At 37.5% G+C, this 15181-nt stretch overlaps 1 protein-coding gene across 14 annotated transcripts in view; it reads left to right on the forward strand.

Moving 5' to 3' along the window:
• SIPA1L1 (signal induced proliferation associated 1 like 1) overlaps positions 1 to 15181 on the forward strand; it is a 377878-nt gene that overhangs the window by 208254 nt on the left and 154443 nt on the right. Inside the window, exon 6 of one of the 14 annotated variants that reach the window (XM_029239484.1) lies at positions 8920 to 8975. The exons of the other annotated variants lie outside the window; for them this stretch is intronic. The gene's annotated coding sequence lies outside the window, so the exon portion shown is untranslated. The remainder of the gene's footprint in view (positions 1 to 8919; positions 8976 to 15181) is intronic. 14 annotated transcript variants of the gene reach the window in all.

The following is a 15181-nucleotide window of genomic DNA, read 5'->3' on the forward strand; positions in this document are numbered from 1 at the left end:
TAGAGATGCATCTTAAACATCCTCTTGTCATCTCCTATTTATTAATTTGTTTCTTCATCCCTTATTCTACTTACAACCTCTTGTTTAAATATCTTTGATCAAAATATTGTCTACTTTTGGTAAAAATTAAATAACAAGTATTCGTGAATGAAAATCACATTTACCTATTCAGATTTATTTGCTGTATATGTTAGGAATGTGATCAGCTTCAGACATTAGAAACCCAGTCTAGTGACTTAAGCAAATGGAAAGAAGCAGCCCCGGAAGTCAACGCTCCAGGGCTGGTGCATGTGCTGCTCAGGAGTGCCACGAGGGACCTTGGATTTTGCCCTTCATTTCCTTGGTATCTTCCCTCAGGCTGGCCGTGGCAGTGCAAGGTACCATTGCTCTTCCAAGCTTTCTGTACTCCAAGAGGAAGAAGGGGGAGGCAGAAGGTGGCAGGCCAAGGGCTTGCTAGCCCAGTCTGTTGCTTTTTGTCAAGAGAGCTTAAGTTACCCAGCAAGTTGCATGCTGCAGACACCTGCTTCCTTCTCATTGGTCAGAGCTACATTAGGTAGTTACCCCTAGACCAGTCACTGGCCAAGGCCGAGGGGCATGAGAGTCCATGACTGCTATGGAGAATTCCTGATTTCTCCCCTGGGATAGGGGAAAGAGTACCTGCCAAGGTGCTCCATGACTACCCGAACAAATTGAGAATCTCCTGTTTGGGAAGAATTGGGAGGGAGAAATATGGGGTAGGTAATGGATAGTGTCTGCCTGCCACACCTGCTGGAATGAGTACAGTATGTACCACATGAGTTTAGAAGCCCTGTGCATCCTCAGTTCCCTCAGCTCCTCAGATTTCCTGGAATAAATTACAGTTTTTTTTCAAAAATTTATTTCAATTATTCTTATTTAGTCATAGCCCATCATTTTCATGAATGACTTAGATGTTAGAACAGCAAATGCTGTGTTTTAGAGTCTTCCTTAATATTAGGTTGAGAAAAATGGGAATTTAGTCATAATACTCTAAAATTGGATTTTGGAATTAATTTGAAGAATTTGTACTTTTTGAAGTTCTTCTCAGTAGCCATCTAGAAGATTAATTTTGTTTTATTTATGAGTAAAATACCTTGAAGGTGATTCATTTTTAAAATGCACGGATAGTGATCATTTGTATGTATATGTGTTTTCTTCCTTTTAAGCTTAACATTGCATTATAAAATGTTTCCCATGTAATGTATGCCTTTTTAAAAAACTGGTGTCTTAATTTACTTAACCATTTTCCAGTTACACATTTGGTTTACTTCCATTTTGTGCTGCTGTTAAAAATGCTGAAATTTATATCTTTATTTATATGGATTAATTTTTAATGTTATAGATTATTTTTTAGAACCCTCACATTTTAATGGCTTTTAGAAGCATTTAGCTAATTGCATCCCAGTAGCATTGTACTAGAGAATTAGTGTGACCTTTTTTTAAGGTAGCAAGGTGAAACATTTTCTTTCGTATTTCTTTCTCTTGTGAGCCAGCTCTTTCTGTTCTTTCCAGTTTATTACTTTTCTAAATAACAAAATACAGCTTTTACATTGTAAAATGATACATTCTCACTATACAACATTTGTTAGCCATAGTTTTCACTTCACAAAGAACAAGTTTATTAATATTTTCTTGAACAATTTGTGTAAGCTCTTTATGTAAGTAATTATATATTTTATTCCTAATATATATGCTATTGATTTTTCTCAATTTGTGTGCCCGATAATGTACTAGACCCTGGGAACACTATTGTCAGTATAACAGCTATCATGTCCATGATATCAGAAAATATAATTGTACTTTGTCTCATTTTTTTCTAATATTTCTGTCATTTCATTTTAGGTCATAGAGAATTATCTAATCTTTAATAATAATCGGTTGTTTTCGTTTTTGGTTGTTTGAAATACGTACCAAAAATAGAAACCATTCTTATAGAAATTTGTATAGAACTTTAAATGCCTACCTTGTATCTATTAAGTGATCTTTTGCTTTTGTTCTCATTTAAGTTATTTATGCGGAATACTAATTGTATTGCCTAAAATTTCATTTGTATCTGCTGATAACATATGTAAAGTTATTATTATAGTGCTTGGCAAATAATAATCTCTCAATATGTAAAATACAATAGTTTTCTTAAATATCTTGAGTGTTGAGAATGAAACCCTATTTAACTTAGGTTTAATTGGATTGGATAACCTGCTGGTTTTTCCTTCATGTTTTGTTTATTATGTGTGTTTCTTCATATACATGCAGAACACACTGTAGTTTCTTAGTTTAATTAAGAAATTAAAATTTCTTCAAGTTGGAAAGAACTACCAGCAATCTCTGTATCTCCTATATTTGGGATGTATTTTATTGATAATTTTTCATTTCTTCTTTAGTTTTATCGGTCTTTTCTAGTATTCTACTTAGGCTATTGTGTTTTTAATAGGAAATCATTTATGTCCTTGTTTATCTTTCATTTTCAGATTTTTAAAAATATTCTCTGGTTTATATATCTAATCTCCAATTTTTTTTCTCATTTCTAAGATAGTGTGATTTCTGGGGATATGAAGATTTTATTGTTTTTATCAAAGAATTATGTTTGAGATATATTTATTTATTCTACTAGTATGTTTATTAAATTTTACTTTTTTCTTTTTTATTAACATTTTTCTGTACTTTTCTGAGGTTTTGAGTTGAATTCTCAGTTTATAGTTTATATTAAAAGCCACATATTTACCTCAGTTTATGATTTTGGCTTAATCCACTAGGTGAGAAAGTTTGCTGTTCTATTTTTCAGGATTGTAAATGACTTCTTGTGTTTCAATCTGCTCATACACGTAGTTGTTTTGTTTTTATTGAACGCTCCTAAAAATTAAACTTTGATCCAAGAATATAGACTGTGTATTAAAAAAAATAACATTTTAGGGCTTCCCTGGTGGCGCGGTGGTTGAGAGTCCACCTGCCGATGCAGGGGACGCGGGTTCGTGCCCCGGGAAGATCCCACATGCCACGGAGCGGCTGGGCCCATGAGCCATGGCCGCTGAGCCTGCGCGTCCGGAGCCTGTGCTCCGCCACGGGAGAGGCCACAACAGTGAGAGGCCCGCATACCGCAAAAAAAAAAAAAAAAAAAATACATTTTAGGTTTTTAAAATACTTTATGTTTGCTCAGTTTTTATATACATACCATGGACAATTGACTAGAAAGTTGATCCCATTTTTAGGGTATAGAGATCACTATAACTTTTATTGGTTTCATTAATTTCATTCTTTGTTTTCTTTTGTCATTACTGTGTTTGTGCTCTGGGTCTATATGACACTGTGATTGCCTTGCTCCCTTTCCTCCTTCTGCTGAGGCAGGAATGTCCACTTCTCAATTCATGTGTCCCCTGACTGTTTTTCAGAACTGAGACTCCCAGCATTTTTCCCTTTTCCTGCTTTATTATCCTTTGTAGCATTTCGCAGCATGTCAAAAATAAATTTTATTTATTTGTTTACTTATTTATTTATAGTCAGTCTTTCTCCCTAGAATGTAACTTCAAGAAAGGCAGAGAATTTTGTCACTTTTATTCAGTGCCTGGGTGCCAAGAATAATACCTGGTGTACTGTAGACACGCTGTTAATAATTTGTCTCATTAATAACTAAATGTGATTATTTTCAGCTGATTTCTCCTTCCATGTCTCAGTTTTTGCCTTGATATCATTTGTTAGTACTTGACATAAATTGTCATATTTTATTACAAATGTTTCTTTTCTTTTCTTTTTTTTGGCCGTGCTGTACAGTTTGTGGAATCTTAGTTCCCTGACCAGGGATTGAACCTGCACCCTCGGCAGTGAAAGCTCGCAGTCCTAACCATTGGACCGCCACGGAATTACCTACAAATATTTCTTTTACCATAACATCTAGCTTGATATTTTTCTTTTAATCTTGACACCCAATAATATTGCTTCCTCTGTTTTTTTAAAAATACAGTTTTATTACTATCTCCTTAAAAATTTTTTCTGTCTTTTGGTTTATACATCTTTAGAGTAAGATGTTGGATTTTGTTTTTTTGTTGTATTAACAACTGAGCTTCTTTCAGTAAGTTGAGGTAATTAGCTTTTGCTTTCATACGTATATTACTAAGTTTTCTTTTTTTTTCAAATCTGTGAACCTGTGTGATGGTTTTAAAGCTGTGAATCCTTAAGCATTATAATCAGTTCTTTCTGACGTGTTGATCATGGCTTGTTTCCTTTTGTATCTTTATAAGGTTTGGAGTGTAATCCCTGGACAAAACTATTTCTTGTGACCTGTTTATATATCACATCCACATTCTTAATCCCATTGTTACTATTCTTTATGCTTCCATAGTGTGTTTTGATTCATTTCTCTCTGCAATAGCACATGTTCCTTTTTTACTCAACTACTTTCTCTAAGCTCTGCATCCAGTTCCATCCTATTTTACCCTCCAGATTCAGCTCAACTCTTTTCTCTGTGAAGCCTTCCCTAACTCCCCAGCAGATCTTAGGTATTTGTCTTGTATCCTCTTACTGCACTCCGTGTACATTTCTAGTCACTTTCTTCTTGTAATTGTGATTTTCAGTCTCTTGACATAGTCAGTGCTCAATAAATATTGCTGTCTATATTCTTTTCTTCCCTTCTTCTTCCTTAATACTATTTTCTTTTATAACTTATAATGTAGTTGTACATTTTTCTTCTCTATACTGCAGACCCACTTTTCTTTGGTTTCACATGAATACATGATTTAATTTTTTGAGTTTTTAAAAAAATACACAGAGGCCTGCTTTGTTTTAGCATGTACACCACACAGAAATATCAGCAGTATTTCTTCACCTTTCTTATTGTCATCAATTCTTGTCCTTAGTTTTTCTGTCCTCTTCCTCACCCCTTTCTCCACTCAGTGTAGCTGTTTTACTTTAAAATAAGTACTAGTTACTTTTACAGGTTTTTATCAGTACTTTAACATGCTTTAATTCCTCAGTTAAAGGTACCTTTTTTGTTTCCTTTCATCCCCTGAATCATGCCCTCCATTTCTCACTGTAGAAAGAGTATTTGGATTTCACATCAGCAAATTGGCAAAAATGAAAAGTTGTTGGATGGAATGTGGAGAAATGGACCCTCTCATGGAGAACATTGATCCTTTCCTACTTGTTGATAGTTTCTCTTTTGGAGTTTCTATTTGGAAATTTTCATATTTATTGTGTTGTCTTTCACTTTCACAGTAACCCTAATGTCTTTCATTTTTATTTTTCTGACAGCTTTCCTTTCATTTTATTTCTCAGTTTTAGTTTCACTTGTACCACACAACTTTCTCAGTTGGGTCAGGATGTTATTTTTGTCTGTTTTCTTATTAACTCGCTAGGCATCAGGGATCTAGTCTTACAGGAGACTTTTTGAAGTCATTTCCTATATGTGCTTTTAATTATAGAGATACTGAATTTGGTTTTGGGAAGGTGGTGGGTAGGCCTGCCTTATGGTTTTACTGAAGGTTCCATCATTCATTCATTTTGTAACCAAGTCCAAATTAACAGCATTTTTAAAAAGCTCTTGAAAGTATAATCCATCTCTCTTTCCTCCTAAAATCATGCCATAGGGAATACAAGAACACACTCCAAAGTGGACTTCTCCCCATTTGCTTTAGTGAATATGGTGGACTGCAGGGAGTAGAGCCATTTGGGTGGCTAGCTGGTAAGGCCTTTATCGTATCCCAAATAAATTCCCACATGTGGTTAAGACTTATTCCTCCTTTAAATATTCTGGCATAGTTTCATGACTTTCTAACTGATCTGTCAGTTACAAAGTCATGTTTACTTTTAATAAAAATTAAAATACTGTCAGTTTACTTTTAATAAAAATTATATAGAGTGTATTTTCTTGCATAGTACTTCCAAAATCGTATGTGTTTTTTTTGAAAACTACTATGTAACAAATATTTATAAAGAAGAAAATCCTTCCTCCTAAAAAATCAACTATTTTCATTTTCTCAAAGTCCCTGTGCTTCTGCAGGTATATAAATATGTTTACAAAGTAGAATGTAGCCTTTTTTTTTTTAACTTAACATTACATTTTAAAATTAAGCCATGCTAACTACTAGCCAACTTGATAAGGCAACAAAAGGAAAAAGTTGTTTTGCAAATGATATGATTGTCTAACTAAAAAAATTAAAAAGAATCATCAAACTGATATTAATGCTAATAAGGGTTCAGTAAGATTACTGGATATGAAATATACAAAAAAATCAGTGATATTTTTAGTACACTAGCAACAGTTTATTAGAAAATGTGATTACATAAATGATCCTAGTCAGAATAAGAAAATATTAAAATGTACCTCATAATAAGTATAACAGAAGGTATGCAACGACCAAGTTCTCATTAGTTTATGAATTTGATGCGATTCAAAAATAGAACAAAGCAACAAAGGCAAGAGAGTTTGCCATGAAACATGGCAGAATACTAAAATTAATTGAAGAAGTAGAATTAATGTGGTCAGTAGGATTTATTATAATGCTGTGATATTTGAATTGGTGCTGCATTGGCATACGGATAGAGAATAGACCATTCAAACAGAAGAGAGACTATAAAAAGAGACCTTCTTGGTGTGGGAACTTGTTTTTGACCTGTATTACAAATTCGTATGGAAAAAGCAGGCTATTCAAAAAGCAATGGTGGGACAGTGTGGTAAAAATTAAAATTATATTCCTGTAAATAAATTCTGAATGAATTAAAGACATGCATTTTAAAGAGAGACATTTAAACTCTTAAAATATAGGAAAACGTCTGTATAATATTAGAGATTGGGAGGATTTTTTTTTTTAACAAGATACAAAAAGCCCAAACTATAAAGGAGAGGAGAGATAAATTTGACTATGTTAAAAATTTTAAATGCGTGTATAAGAAATTATACCTTAAACAAAGGTAAAAGACAACCTATAGAATATTCAGACACATGTCTAATGGAAGATTAATATCCATAGTATATAATGAAATCCTACAAATCAGTAACAAAGAAAACAGGGACCTAGTAGAAAAATGGACAAACAGAAGTAGATAAGACCAATAAATGAATTAAAATTCTCACTGATAATCAGGTAAATGCCAGTAGAAGCAACAAGGTAACATTTTATGCGATCCTGATAATTTAAAGTCAAAAATGTGGCAGCAAATGTTGTCTTATATGTGACTGTTGGATTGTAAAATTGTTACAACCGCTTTGGAGTGTAGTTTGATAGTATCCGATAATGTTGAAGAACGCTCCAACTCAAGGTTTCAGCACTTCCCATTATAGAGTCCTCTAGAGAGACTGACTGACCCATGTTCACAAAGAAGGTGTGAAAGGAATGGCTATTCTGTCTTTGTAATAGCAAAGAACTGGAAATAACCTAGATTTCAAGCAACAAACCCAAGTATATACACGGAATGTAAAGCATACAGAGGTTATCATAAAGGATCTGTATCTTTCTGTATCACCATGAATAAATCTAGAAGACAGTTTTGTGTGAAAAAAACAAAGTTGGGAAAGGATGTGTCCCCAATGATACTGTTTAGATTTCATAAATATACAAATACTTGTGGGAAGGGTGCCTAGCATCTTCAGGAGAGAAGTTTCTCTGAAGAGGCTGAGAGAAGAATGGGGTTAGAAGTTGATATTTTCTCTATATTTATAACATTTTATTTCTTTGTGATCTGAAGCAAATCTGGCAGAACACTGACATTTATTAAATCCAGATGAGGGGTACTACGTATCTCTAAGTTTTTGCATGTTTCAAATATTTCATAATTGAAAGTTTTCAGTTCAGACTAATAACATTGCAGTCCCCAGTTAAACACGCCAGATTGAACACATGCTGCAGTTTTTTCTTCCCCTCCCAAACCCTACGCCAGTGTTACTAAAGGAATAGAAAAAGATGCAAATACGCAAGGTCGAATATGAAGAAAAGAAATAGGATCAGATTAGCATTATCAACACTGTTTTGGTCAGCAGAGAGAGATGGATGTATTGTAACTAATTTAGTGATGAGGAGAGAGCTGCATGTGAAGGCCTTTACAGAGAAATTCTAGAAAATTTTGACCCTATACGGTCCAAGAGTTGGAGGCCCCAAGTAGCTGGGAAGATAGCACTGAGAGGTTGGTCATAGGTACATAGTCGGGTCCCTTCCCAAACCGGTGTAATTGCAAAGGCTCTGGAAGCAGGGAGGAATTATTTGAAACATTTTTGGCTGAGCTTGGTTCCCAGAATGCTGGAAGCCAGGCAGGAAATGGAACCATTCTTCACTAGAGAAAGTGAAGTGTATTCTAAAAATGACCTCTGAGTACTAGCATTTTTGGGTCCCCAGTATAGGGGGAAAACTGTCAGTCTGATTTCAGCAGGAAAGGAATTTATGGAAATAGTGTTTAGTGACTTGCTGAATCACTGGAAGGGCTGTAGAACTAGGTTTGGAAAATAGGCAAGAACAAGGGAGGCCAGCTGGCCAAGACAGCACTCAGGTCACTCAAGAAAGCTGGCGTGGTGCTGCCCCTGAGCACAGGTTGTCCAGTTTTGCATTGTCACCACCAGCACTTTTTTTTTTTATAAATTTATTTTTATTTATTTTCGGCTGTGTTGGGTCTTCATTGTCGCGTGTGGGCTTTCTCTAGTTGCGGCGAGTGGGGGCTACCCTTCATTGAGGTGCATGGGCTTTTCATTGCAGTGGCTTCTCTTGTTGTGGCGCATGGGCTTAGTTGCTCTGCAGCATGTGGGATCTTCCCGGACCAGGGCTTGAACCCGTGTCCCCTGCATTGGCAGGCAGAGTCTTAACCACTGCGCCACCAGGCAAGTCCCACCACCAGCATTTAAATGAGGGAGCTACTACACTGTCGCTATTGCTGATGCCACCAGCTTCCATGTAAATGTATTTGCTTCCTCCTTGCTCTTTCCAGATGCTGCCTTTCAGTTCAGAGTTCAGGATGTGCACATCTCATTGGCTGAGGAGCAGGTAATGTCTGTGCCCCATCTGTAAGAATAGCTGGTTAATTGACAGTGTGGCCCTTTTAGGCTTCTATTGTAGAAGGCAGGTTCTGTATAAGGCAAAGAATTTCCCCAGATATATGAGGGGACTACACAGATGCTAGGCAGTGATGATTATATTTCCCCCTATGTCCAGTTTCCCCAGGTAAACCAATGGGTCCCCACCCAGTCCCCTTCAGGAAAGTCTACTTAGTAGTCACCAGGCCCTGCCCCCACCCAGGTACTAAATGTAAAAGGATGGCCAGTGATAGCAGACATATGAGAAAAAGCCTTCCATGTGAGAAGGACAGTGCACACAACAAATGGAAGAAAAGTAAATTGAGAAATTTACTTTTTCATTTCATTTCATTCATTTTCATTGAATATGAAAAGAACACTTTTAGGACTTCCCTGGTGGTCCAGAGGTTAAGACTCTGCGCTCCCAGTGCAGGGGGCCCAGGTTCGAACCCTGGTCAGGGAACCAGATCCTGCATGCCACAACTAAGAGCCTGCATGCTGCAGCTAAAGAGCCTACATGCCACAACTAAAGATTCTGCATGTGGCAACAAAGATCCCGCATGCCACAACTAAGACCCAGCGCAGCCAAATAATTAAAAAAAAAGAAAAATGAAAGTAGTATTGAAAAAATAACACTTTCAAATTAGTTTAATAATAGCAGGGATAAGACAAAATATCGTAGTGATGAAACAAGAACAGATTTTTTTTTTTTAATGGAAGAAACAATCAGAGGACACAAAATTTTCTCAAAATTGAGTTCAAGAATAAATAGGGGGCTTCCCTAGTGGCGCAGTGGTTGAGAGTCCACCTGCCAATGCAGGGGACACGGGTTCGTGCCCCGGTCTGGGAGGATCCCAGATGCCACGGAGCGGCTGGGCCCGTGAGCCATGGCCGCTGAGCCTGAGCGTCCAGAGCCTGTGCTCTGCAATGGGAGAGGCCACAACAGTGAGAGGCCCGTGTACCAAAAAAAAAAAAAAAAGTAGGAAAAATTAAATAGTCTGGTTGGAAAATGAAGGTCAAAGATTTTCCCAAGTACCTAAATGAAAAAGAAGTGGGGGGCGTGAGAGAAGAGATAAGAAACTATTGAGGGAGTACAGTATCCAATAAATAAAACATTTACAAAATGAAAGAAAAAAGAAAGAAAAGGAAATATCAAAACAAATAATGAAATAACATTTCACTTAACTGAAAGAGGTATGTTTTTATGTTGAAAAGGCCTATTGGGTGTCCAATACAAGGACTATAAAAAGACTCACACAGAGGCCACTCCAGTATTGAAAAGATGATCCTAAAAAATTACTGGAAAAGAACTTGTATAAAAGATCAGGAATCAGAATATCATTGGACCTTTCAATTCCAACAGTAGAAGCTAGAAGATAATGAAATAATACCTTAAAAATTCTGATGGTAAATGTCTTACTACCTAGAGTTTTATACCCAGCCAAACCATCAGTCAGATTAAGGCTAGATGTGCCAAGACTCAAAACTTTAACACCTAGGTACTTTTCTTAGGCAGTTGCTGAATGAGGATAGTGGTCCATTAAAATGAGGGAATAAACTAAGAAAGAGAAAGATAATGAGATCTGGGAAGCATGGCATTCATTCCAGGAGAGGAGGGAAGGAAATGTCAGGATGATGATGGTGATGATGTCTTTCTGGAGGTGCCTGTGCAGTAGACCTGGAGATCAGCAGGGCTGGATTGGAGCATAAAGATGGAGAGAAGTCTCCAGGAGAGAGAAATGGAATGGGTACCTGTTACTTTTGACCATGTGAGAAACAGGAATGAGAAAAGTGTTTTTGTTTGTTTGTTTGTTTGCTTCTCTTGTTGAATTTAGAAGGAATTAAGGGTAGGTATATAGAAACTAAGCAATTGAAAAGAAGCAGTTATTAACTCCAGGAAAAATAAAAGTAAGCAACTGAGCAAATATAGCCGTAGTAATATAAATAAAGCCGATGTATATATATGTGATATGACTGTGACATACACATATACATCGCATAGTTACATAAAATAGGGCAAGGGAAGTGGGGAGACACTTACTGGAAGCATGCTTACTTCTCATCTTCCAAAACAGAACTTCAACAGAGAATATCTAAGATTGATAAATCAAGAAATAGCGCATAAGCATGTTATTTAGGAACATGGAAATACTGGAGGAAACAGTGCTATGAATTGAAAGTGATTGCTCCTGGGAATGGAGAAGATGAAATAAAGCACTACTGTTTGGTTTTGTTTTTTCCTTAAATGCCTGAAGGTACTATTTGCTTTAACGAGTGTATGCATTACTTTGGTAAAAAAAACTAAGCTAAATAAATAGCAGAGTAATGAGTATCTTTGTACCACAGGTTTTCCTTCTTACAGATGGTAAAAATCACTTCTCAATGTTTCTTGTACCACTTGTTTTCCTGTTCAGATGTAGTTGACATTCTCTATTAAAGGCTAAGGATCATAAAGTTAAATAAGGTGCAGTCCCTGGCCTGAAACACTTGTGGCTTAGTGGGTGGTGTATCAGGAGACTTTAAAAAATCAGGATGTTCTTTATGATTGCCTTTTGGGGACTAAGAATGTGGGGGGAGTGTTGGGGACTGTAAGAGAAAGAGTGGATGCGCATAGCTCACAGGAATGGGAAATTCACGGGGCTTGCTGAAGGAACAATGATTAGAGAGGGCTGGTGGAAGTGTGAGGAGACCTGGGGCTCAGCAGAGGAAAATCCCTTCTGCTGCTGGACAGCCATCCATTTGCAAATGTTGAAAGAGAGAATACGGAGCCCAACAGTATGAATATTTTCTGGTTTACCCACCTTTTTTTTTTTCCTGAAGCGGTTCTACCAGTTTCCATTGCTTCTACCAACACAAGGATGTCTGTTTTAACTGTAGCACCATTAACAGTGGGAGGACTGACATCCCTAGAATTTTTCCTTATAGGTATAAAATGATGCAGTGTTGTTTTGATTTGTATGTTTTTTGTTGCTTATTACACCCATGATTGTTGTAACACTAGTTAGACTTTTTCTTGCATTTGTGCTCTGTTGAAACTTTTTTCTTTTTACTCCAACATATCCATTCTTTTAAACCTATTTTAACGAAAGTTTCATCAGAAAAATTGCAAAATCAGTTATTTTGTCAGAAAACTTCAAACTGACCGTCCCTTGCTTTTTATTCCCAGCGCAGCTGGTGTTAGAAGGTAATAATGCAAAGTGAAATCAATTTCTTGAAAGTGGAGAATCCCTCTCTTGTTTTTTAATCACCATAAATTACCTGCAGTCCTCTCAAGGGATGCTGTAAAAAAGGTAACGTGTCAGGGGATGGGGCGGAGTGTGGACAAACTTCCTGGAAGAGGCAATACCCAAATGCAGTCTTGAAGGAAAAGAAAGAGTTCAGCAGTAGAAACAGGGATGGGTAGGACTAAGCGCAGAGAAGGAGGGAAGAGAATTGTGTGAGGTTTTCCGCAGAAGTTGCCACCTGGTTTCTCCTGAGGCTCCAGAGTGCATTCAAGGTGCATTCAAGTACTTGCAGCTGGTTCCCCTTTCCCTTTTACTGGAGCTTCAGGTACAGAGAGTGCAGAGAGGCTATGCTGTTAACCAGGGAGATGCATCATGCATTTGGGAAATTCTCTTGCCTTGAGAGCAGAGGGAAGTTATTGTGAGGTTTCGAGCAAGAGAGTGTAAGTGTTGTGCTTGCCTGCGTGCACTGTATAGAAACACCTGCATAGGCAAAGTGATCACATTTTAAAGCGACTGATAATGCAAACAGGACTACATTTTAAGATCAAACTTACTATGTCCAGTTAGGGGATTTATTTCACTTTGCCACAAAAATGAAAAGGGTGACCAAGAAACAAAAGAAGACTTCCTGCCGCGAGGTTTTATCTTTGAACACTTGGTCAGTTTGCATTTTACTTAACTTTTTTTCCCCTAGTTTGTAAATGAACATTTAAGTGATAATAGATTTGTAAGATCTCATTTAGAAATCAGAGGTTTGTTTTTTGTTTTTTTTTTAAGCAGAGGTCTTCTTAGAAGCCCATATGATTTAAATTTATTTATTTATTTATTTATGGCTGTGTTGGGTCTTCGTTTCTGTGCGAGGGTTTTCTCTAGTTGTGGCAAGCGGGGGCCACTCTTCATCGCAGTGTGCGGGCGTCTCTTATTGCGGAGCACAGGCTCCAGACGCCCAGGCTCAGTAATTGTGGCTCACGGGCCCAGTTGCTCCACGGCATGTGGGATCTGCCCAGACCAGGGCTCGAACCCGTGTCCCCTGCATTAGGCAGGCAGATTCTCAACCACTGTGCCACCAGGGAAGCCCGAAATCAGAGGTTTTTAAGTTTGAAGGCATAGATAAAAATAACTTCATTTGAAGGTTATAATGTTTATGTACATTTGTATATGTACATAATTAGTAAAAGAAAACTAACATTTTTATATAATTAGTAAAAAATTTACATAGTAAAAGAAAAAAACCTTGGAGGGTTGTGGTGTGCATTGACTTAAAGTTCTTTCATTTGCTTTTGTCTCAATTTTTGTTGACAAGTTGCCAGAAACATTTGTACAGGGCTCCTGTTTTCAGAACCAGGATAAGTATATAAAAGATTCAAAATGTGTCAGTTGTGAAGTGTTTCATCGAGTGCTTTATGTCAGGTTGGCACGGGAGGTCCCCTGCCTCTCCTGAACATAAGTAGATTGTTTCACGCTTCATCACCCACCCTCCACCTTTCTTTTCTTTTTTTTTCTGGTTCTGTAAGCACTGGAGTCAAGTCTCTTCAGATGTGAGCTGTTCCCTGCACTGCATCCTTTCCCTCCCTCCTTCTTATTCAGTGCCTGTCTTATTGTGTTTGTGCTCCCGACCCCCTGCAGAGTCTGGAAGAATTCATGAACCAGTGGGGGGGGGGCTACCATTGGGGTTGGGATTGGGATATCTTGAAGGAAAGATGTATTTTTCACTTTTTTAGCACCATTTCAGTTTTTTTTTTTTTAACAAAGTGTATTCATTTTTTAAAAACAACTGAAAAAGGGGGCAGCAAAGTGGAGACTTCGTATGGGAGAAAAATTATTTGAGGGTAAAAGATAAAAATTATTTTGACCATTATTAATTTGATGGCAGTGATTTTTAATTTCTGTTTTCTGTTGTCTCTGCCACCTGTGCTGTACTAACCTCCCCTCCTTCCCTTTTCCTGTGAATGTGTTTATTTATTTTGCTAGGATTCTTAACAGCAGATTCTATTGTGCATTAGTTATCTCATGTGGTGGTGCCTTATCCAGTTCTGATTCACTTCTTGTTGCTCTTTTAAGAGATTTTCTCATTATTATGGCTATTTTTCATGTACTTTGATGATGAGTGGACTGAAGAGAGGAGGGTCAAACCGCTCTTATTTTTCATTCACGACTGTTGTGAAGACTCCTTAACAGAGAACAATGAAGCTGAAATCTATATTAAATTTCAGTGATGGTGACTTTTTTTGACATGTCTCCCTCAACACAGTTTTTATGAGATAACCATAATTACTTTTTAGATTACAGTATAAATTCTATTAATGTATCAGTTAATTTCTAGTTCATCTTAGCTGGAACCACATGGCTTTTGTTGCAAAGGATTCCATTTCAAGGATACTGAGCTTAGGTGCTTTGAGGGTAAGGATTGGGTGGATCTCTGTCCTCCAGAACCTAAAATCTAATTGAGGAGGAAAGGCCCCAACCACGTGTAGAGTTAATTTCAGAAAGTAGGAGAAGGAGAGGAATTTTATGGAGGGCGGGTCCTCCGGTGCCAGGAACATGGCTTAGGGATCAGACCCAGCAGTGAGCCAGTCTCTTCTGAGTGGCAGGGTCGTAATACAAACTGCGGGGGATGATACCTGCCTGCAGGTTGATGTGGGGAGTAAAGGAGGTAGTTAGTGCACAGTAGGTGGTACAAGATGGATGCTCAGAGTGTAGTTACGGCTGGTGACAGCAGATTGTTGAAAAAGCATGTTCTTGAAGGACAGCCTGGTAAGGCAGACAGGGTAGGAGTCAGGGAATGAGGAAGCCTGGCTTCACATGTGGGCTCAGCCCCGGCCGTTTAACCTTGGTGGACTTAACGGTGGCCCTGAGACACACCCCATGTGGAAAATGAAGGGATCGGACAAGGTATTCATTCTGATAACTCACAGTTTTAAAATTCTGAATGTAAGGTCAAGGGGGACACCCT

The sequence above is a fragment of the Monodon monoceros genome, unplaced genomic scaffold, assembly GCF_005190385.1.
Source record: "Monodon monoceros isolate NGI ecotype Baffin Bay Population unplaced genomic scaffold, NGI_Narwhal_1 Super_Scaffold_21, whole genome shotgun sequence".
NCBI classification, from domain to species: domain Eukaryota; kingdom Metazoa; phylum Chordata; class Mammalia; order Artiodactyla; family Monodontidae; genus Monodon; species Monodon monoceros.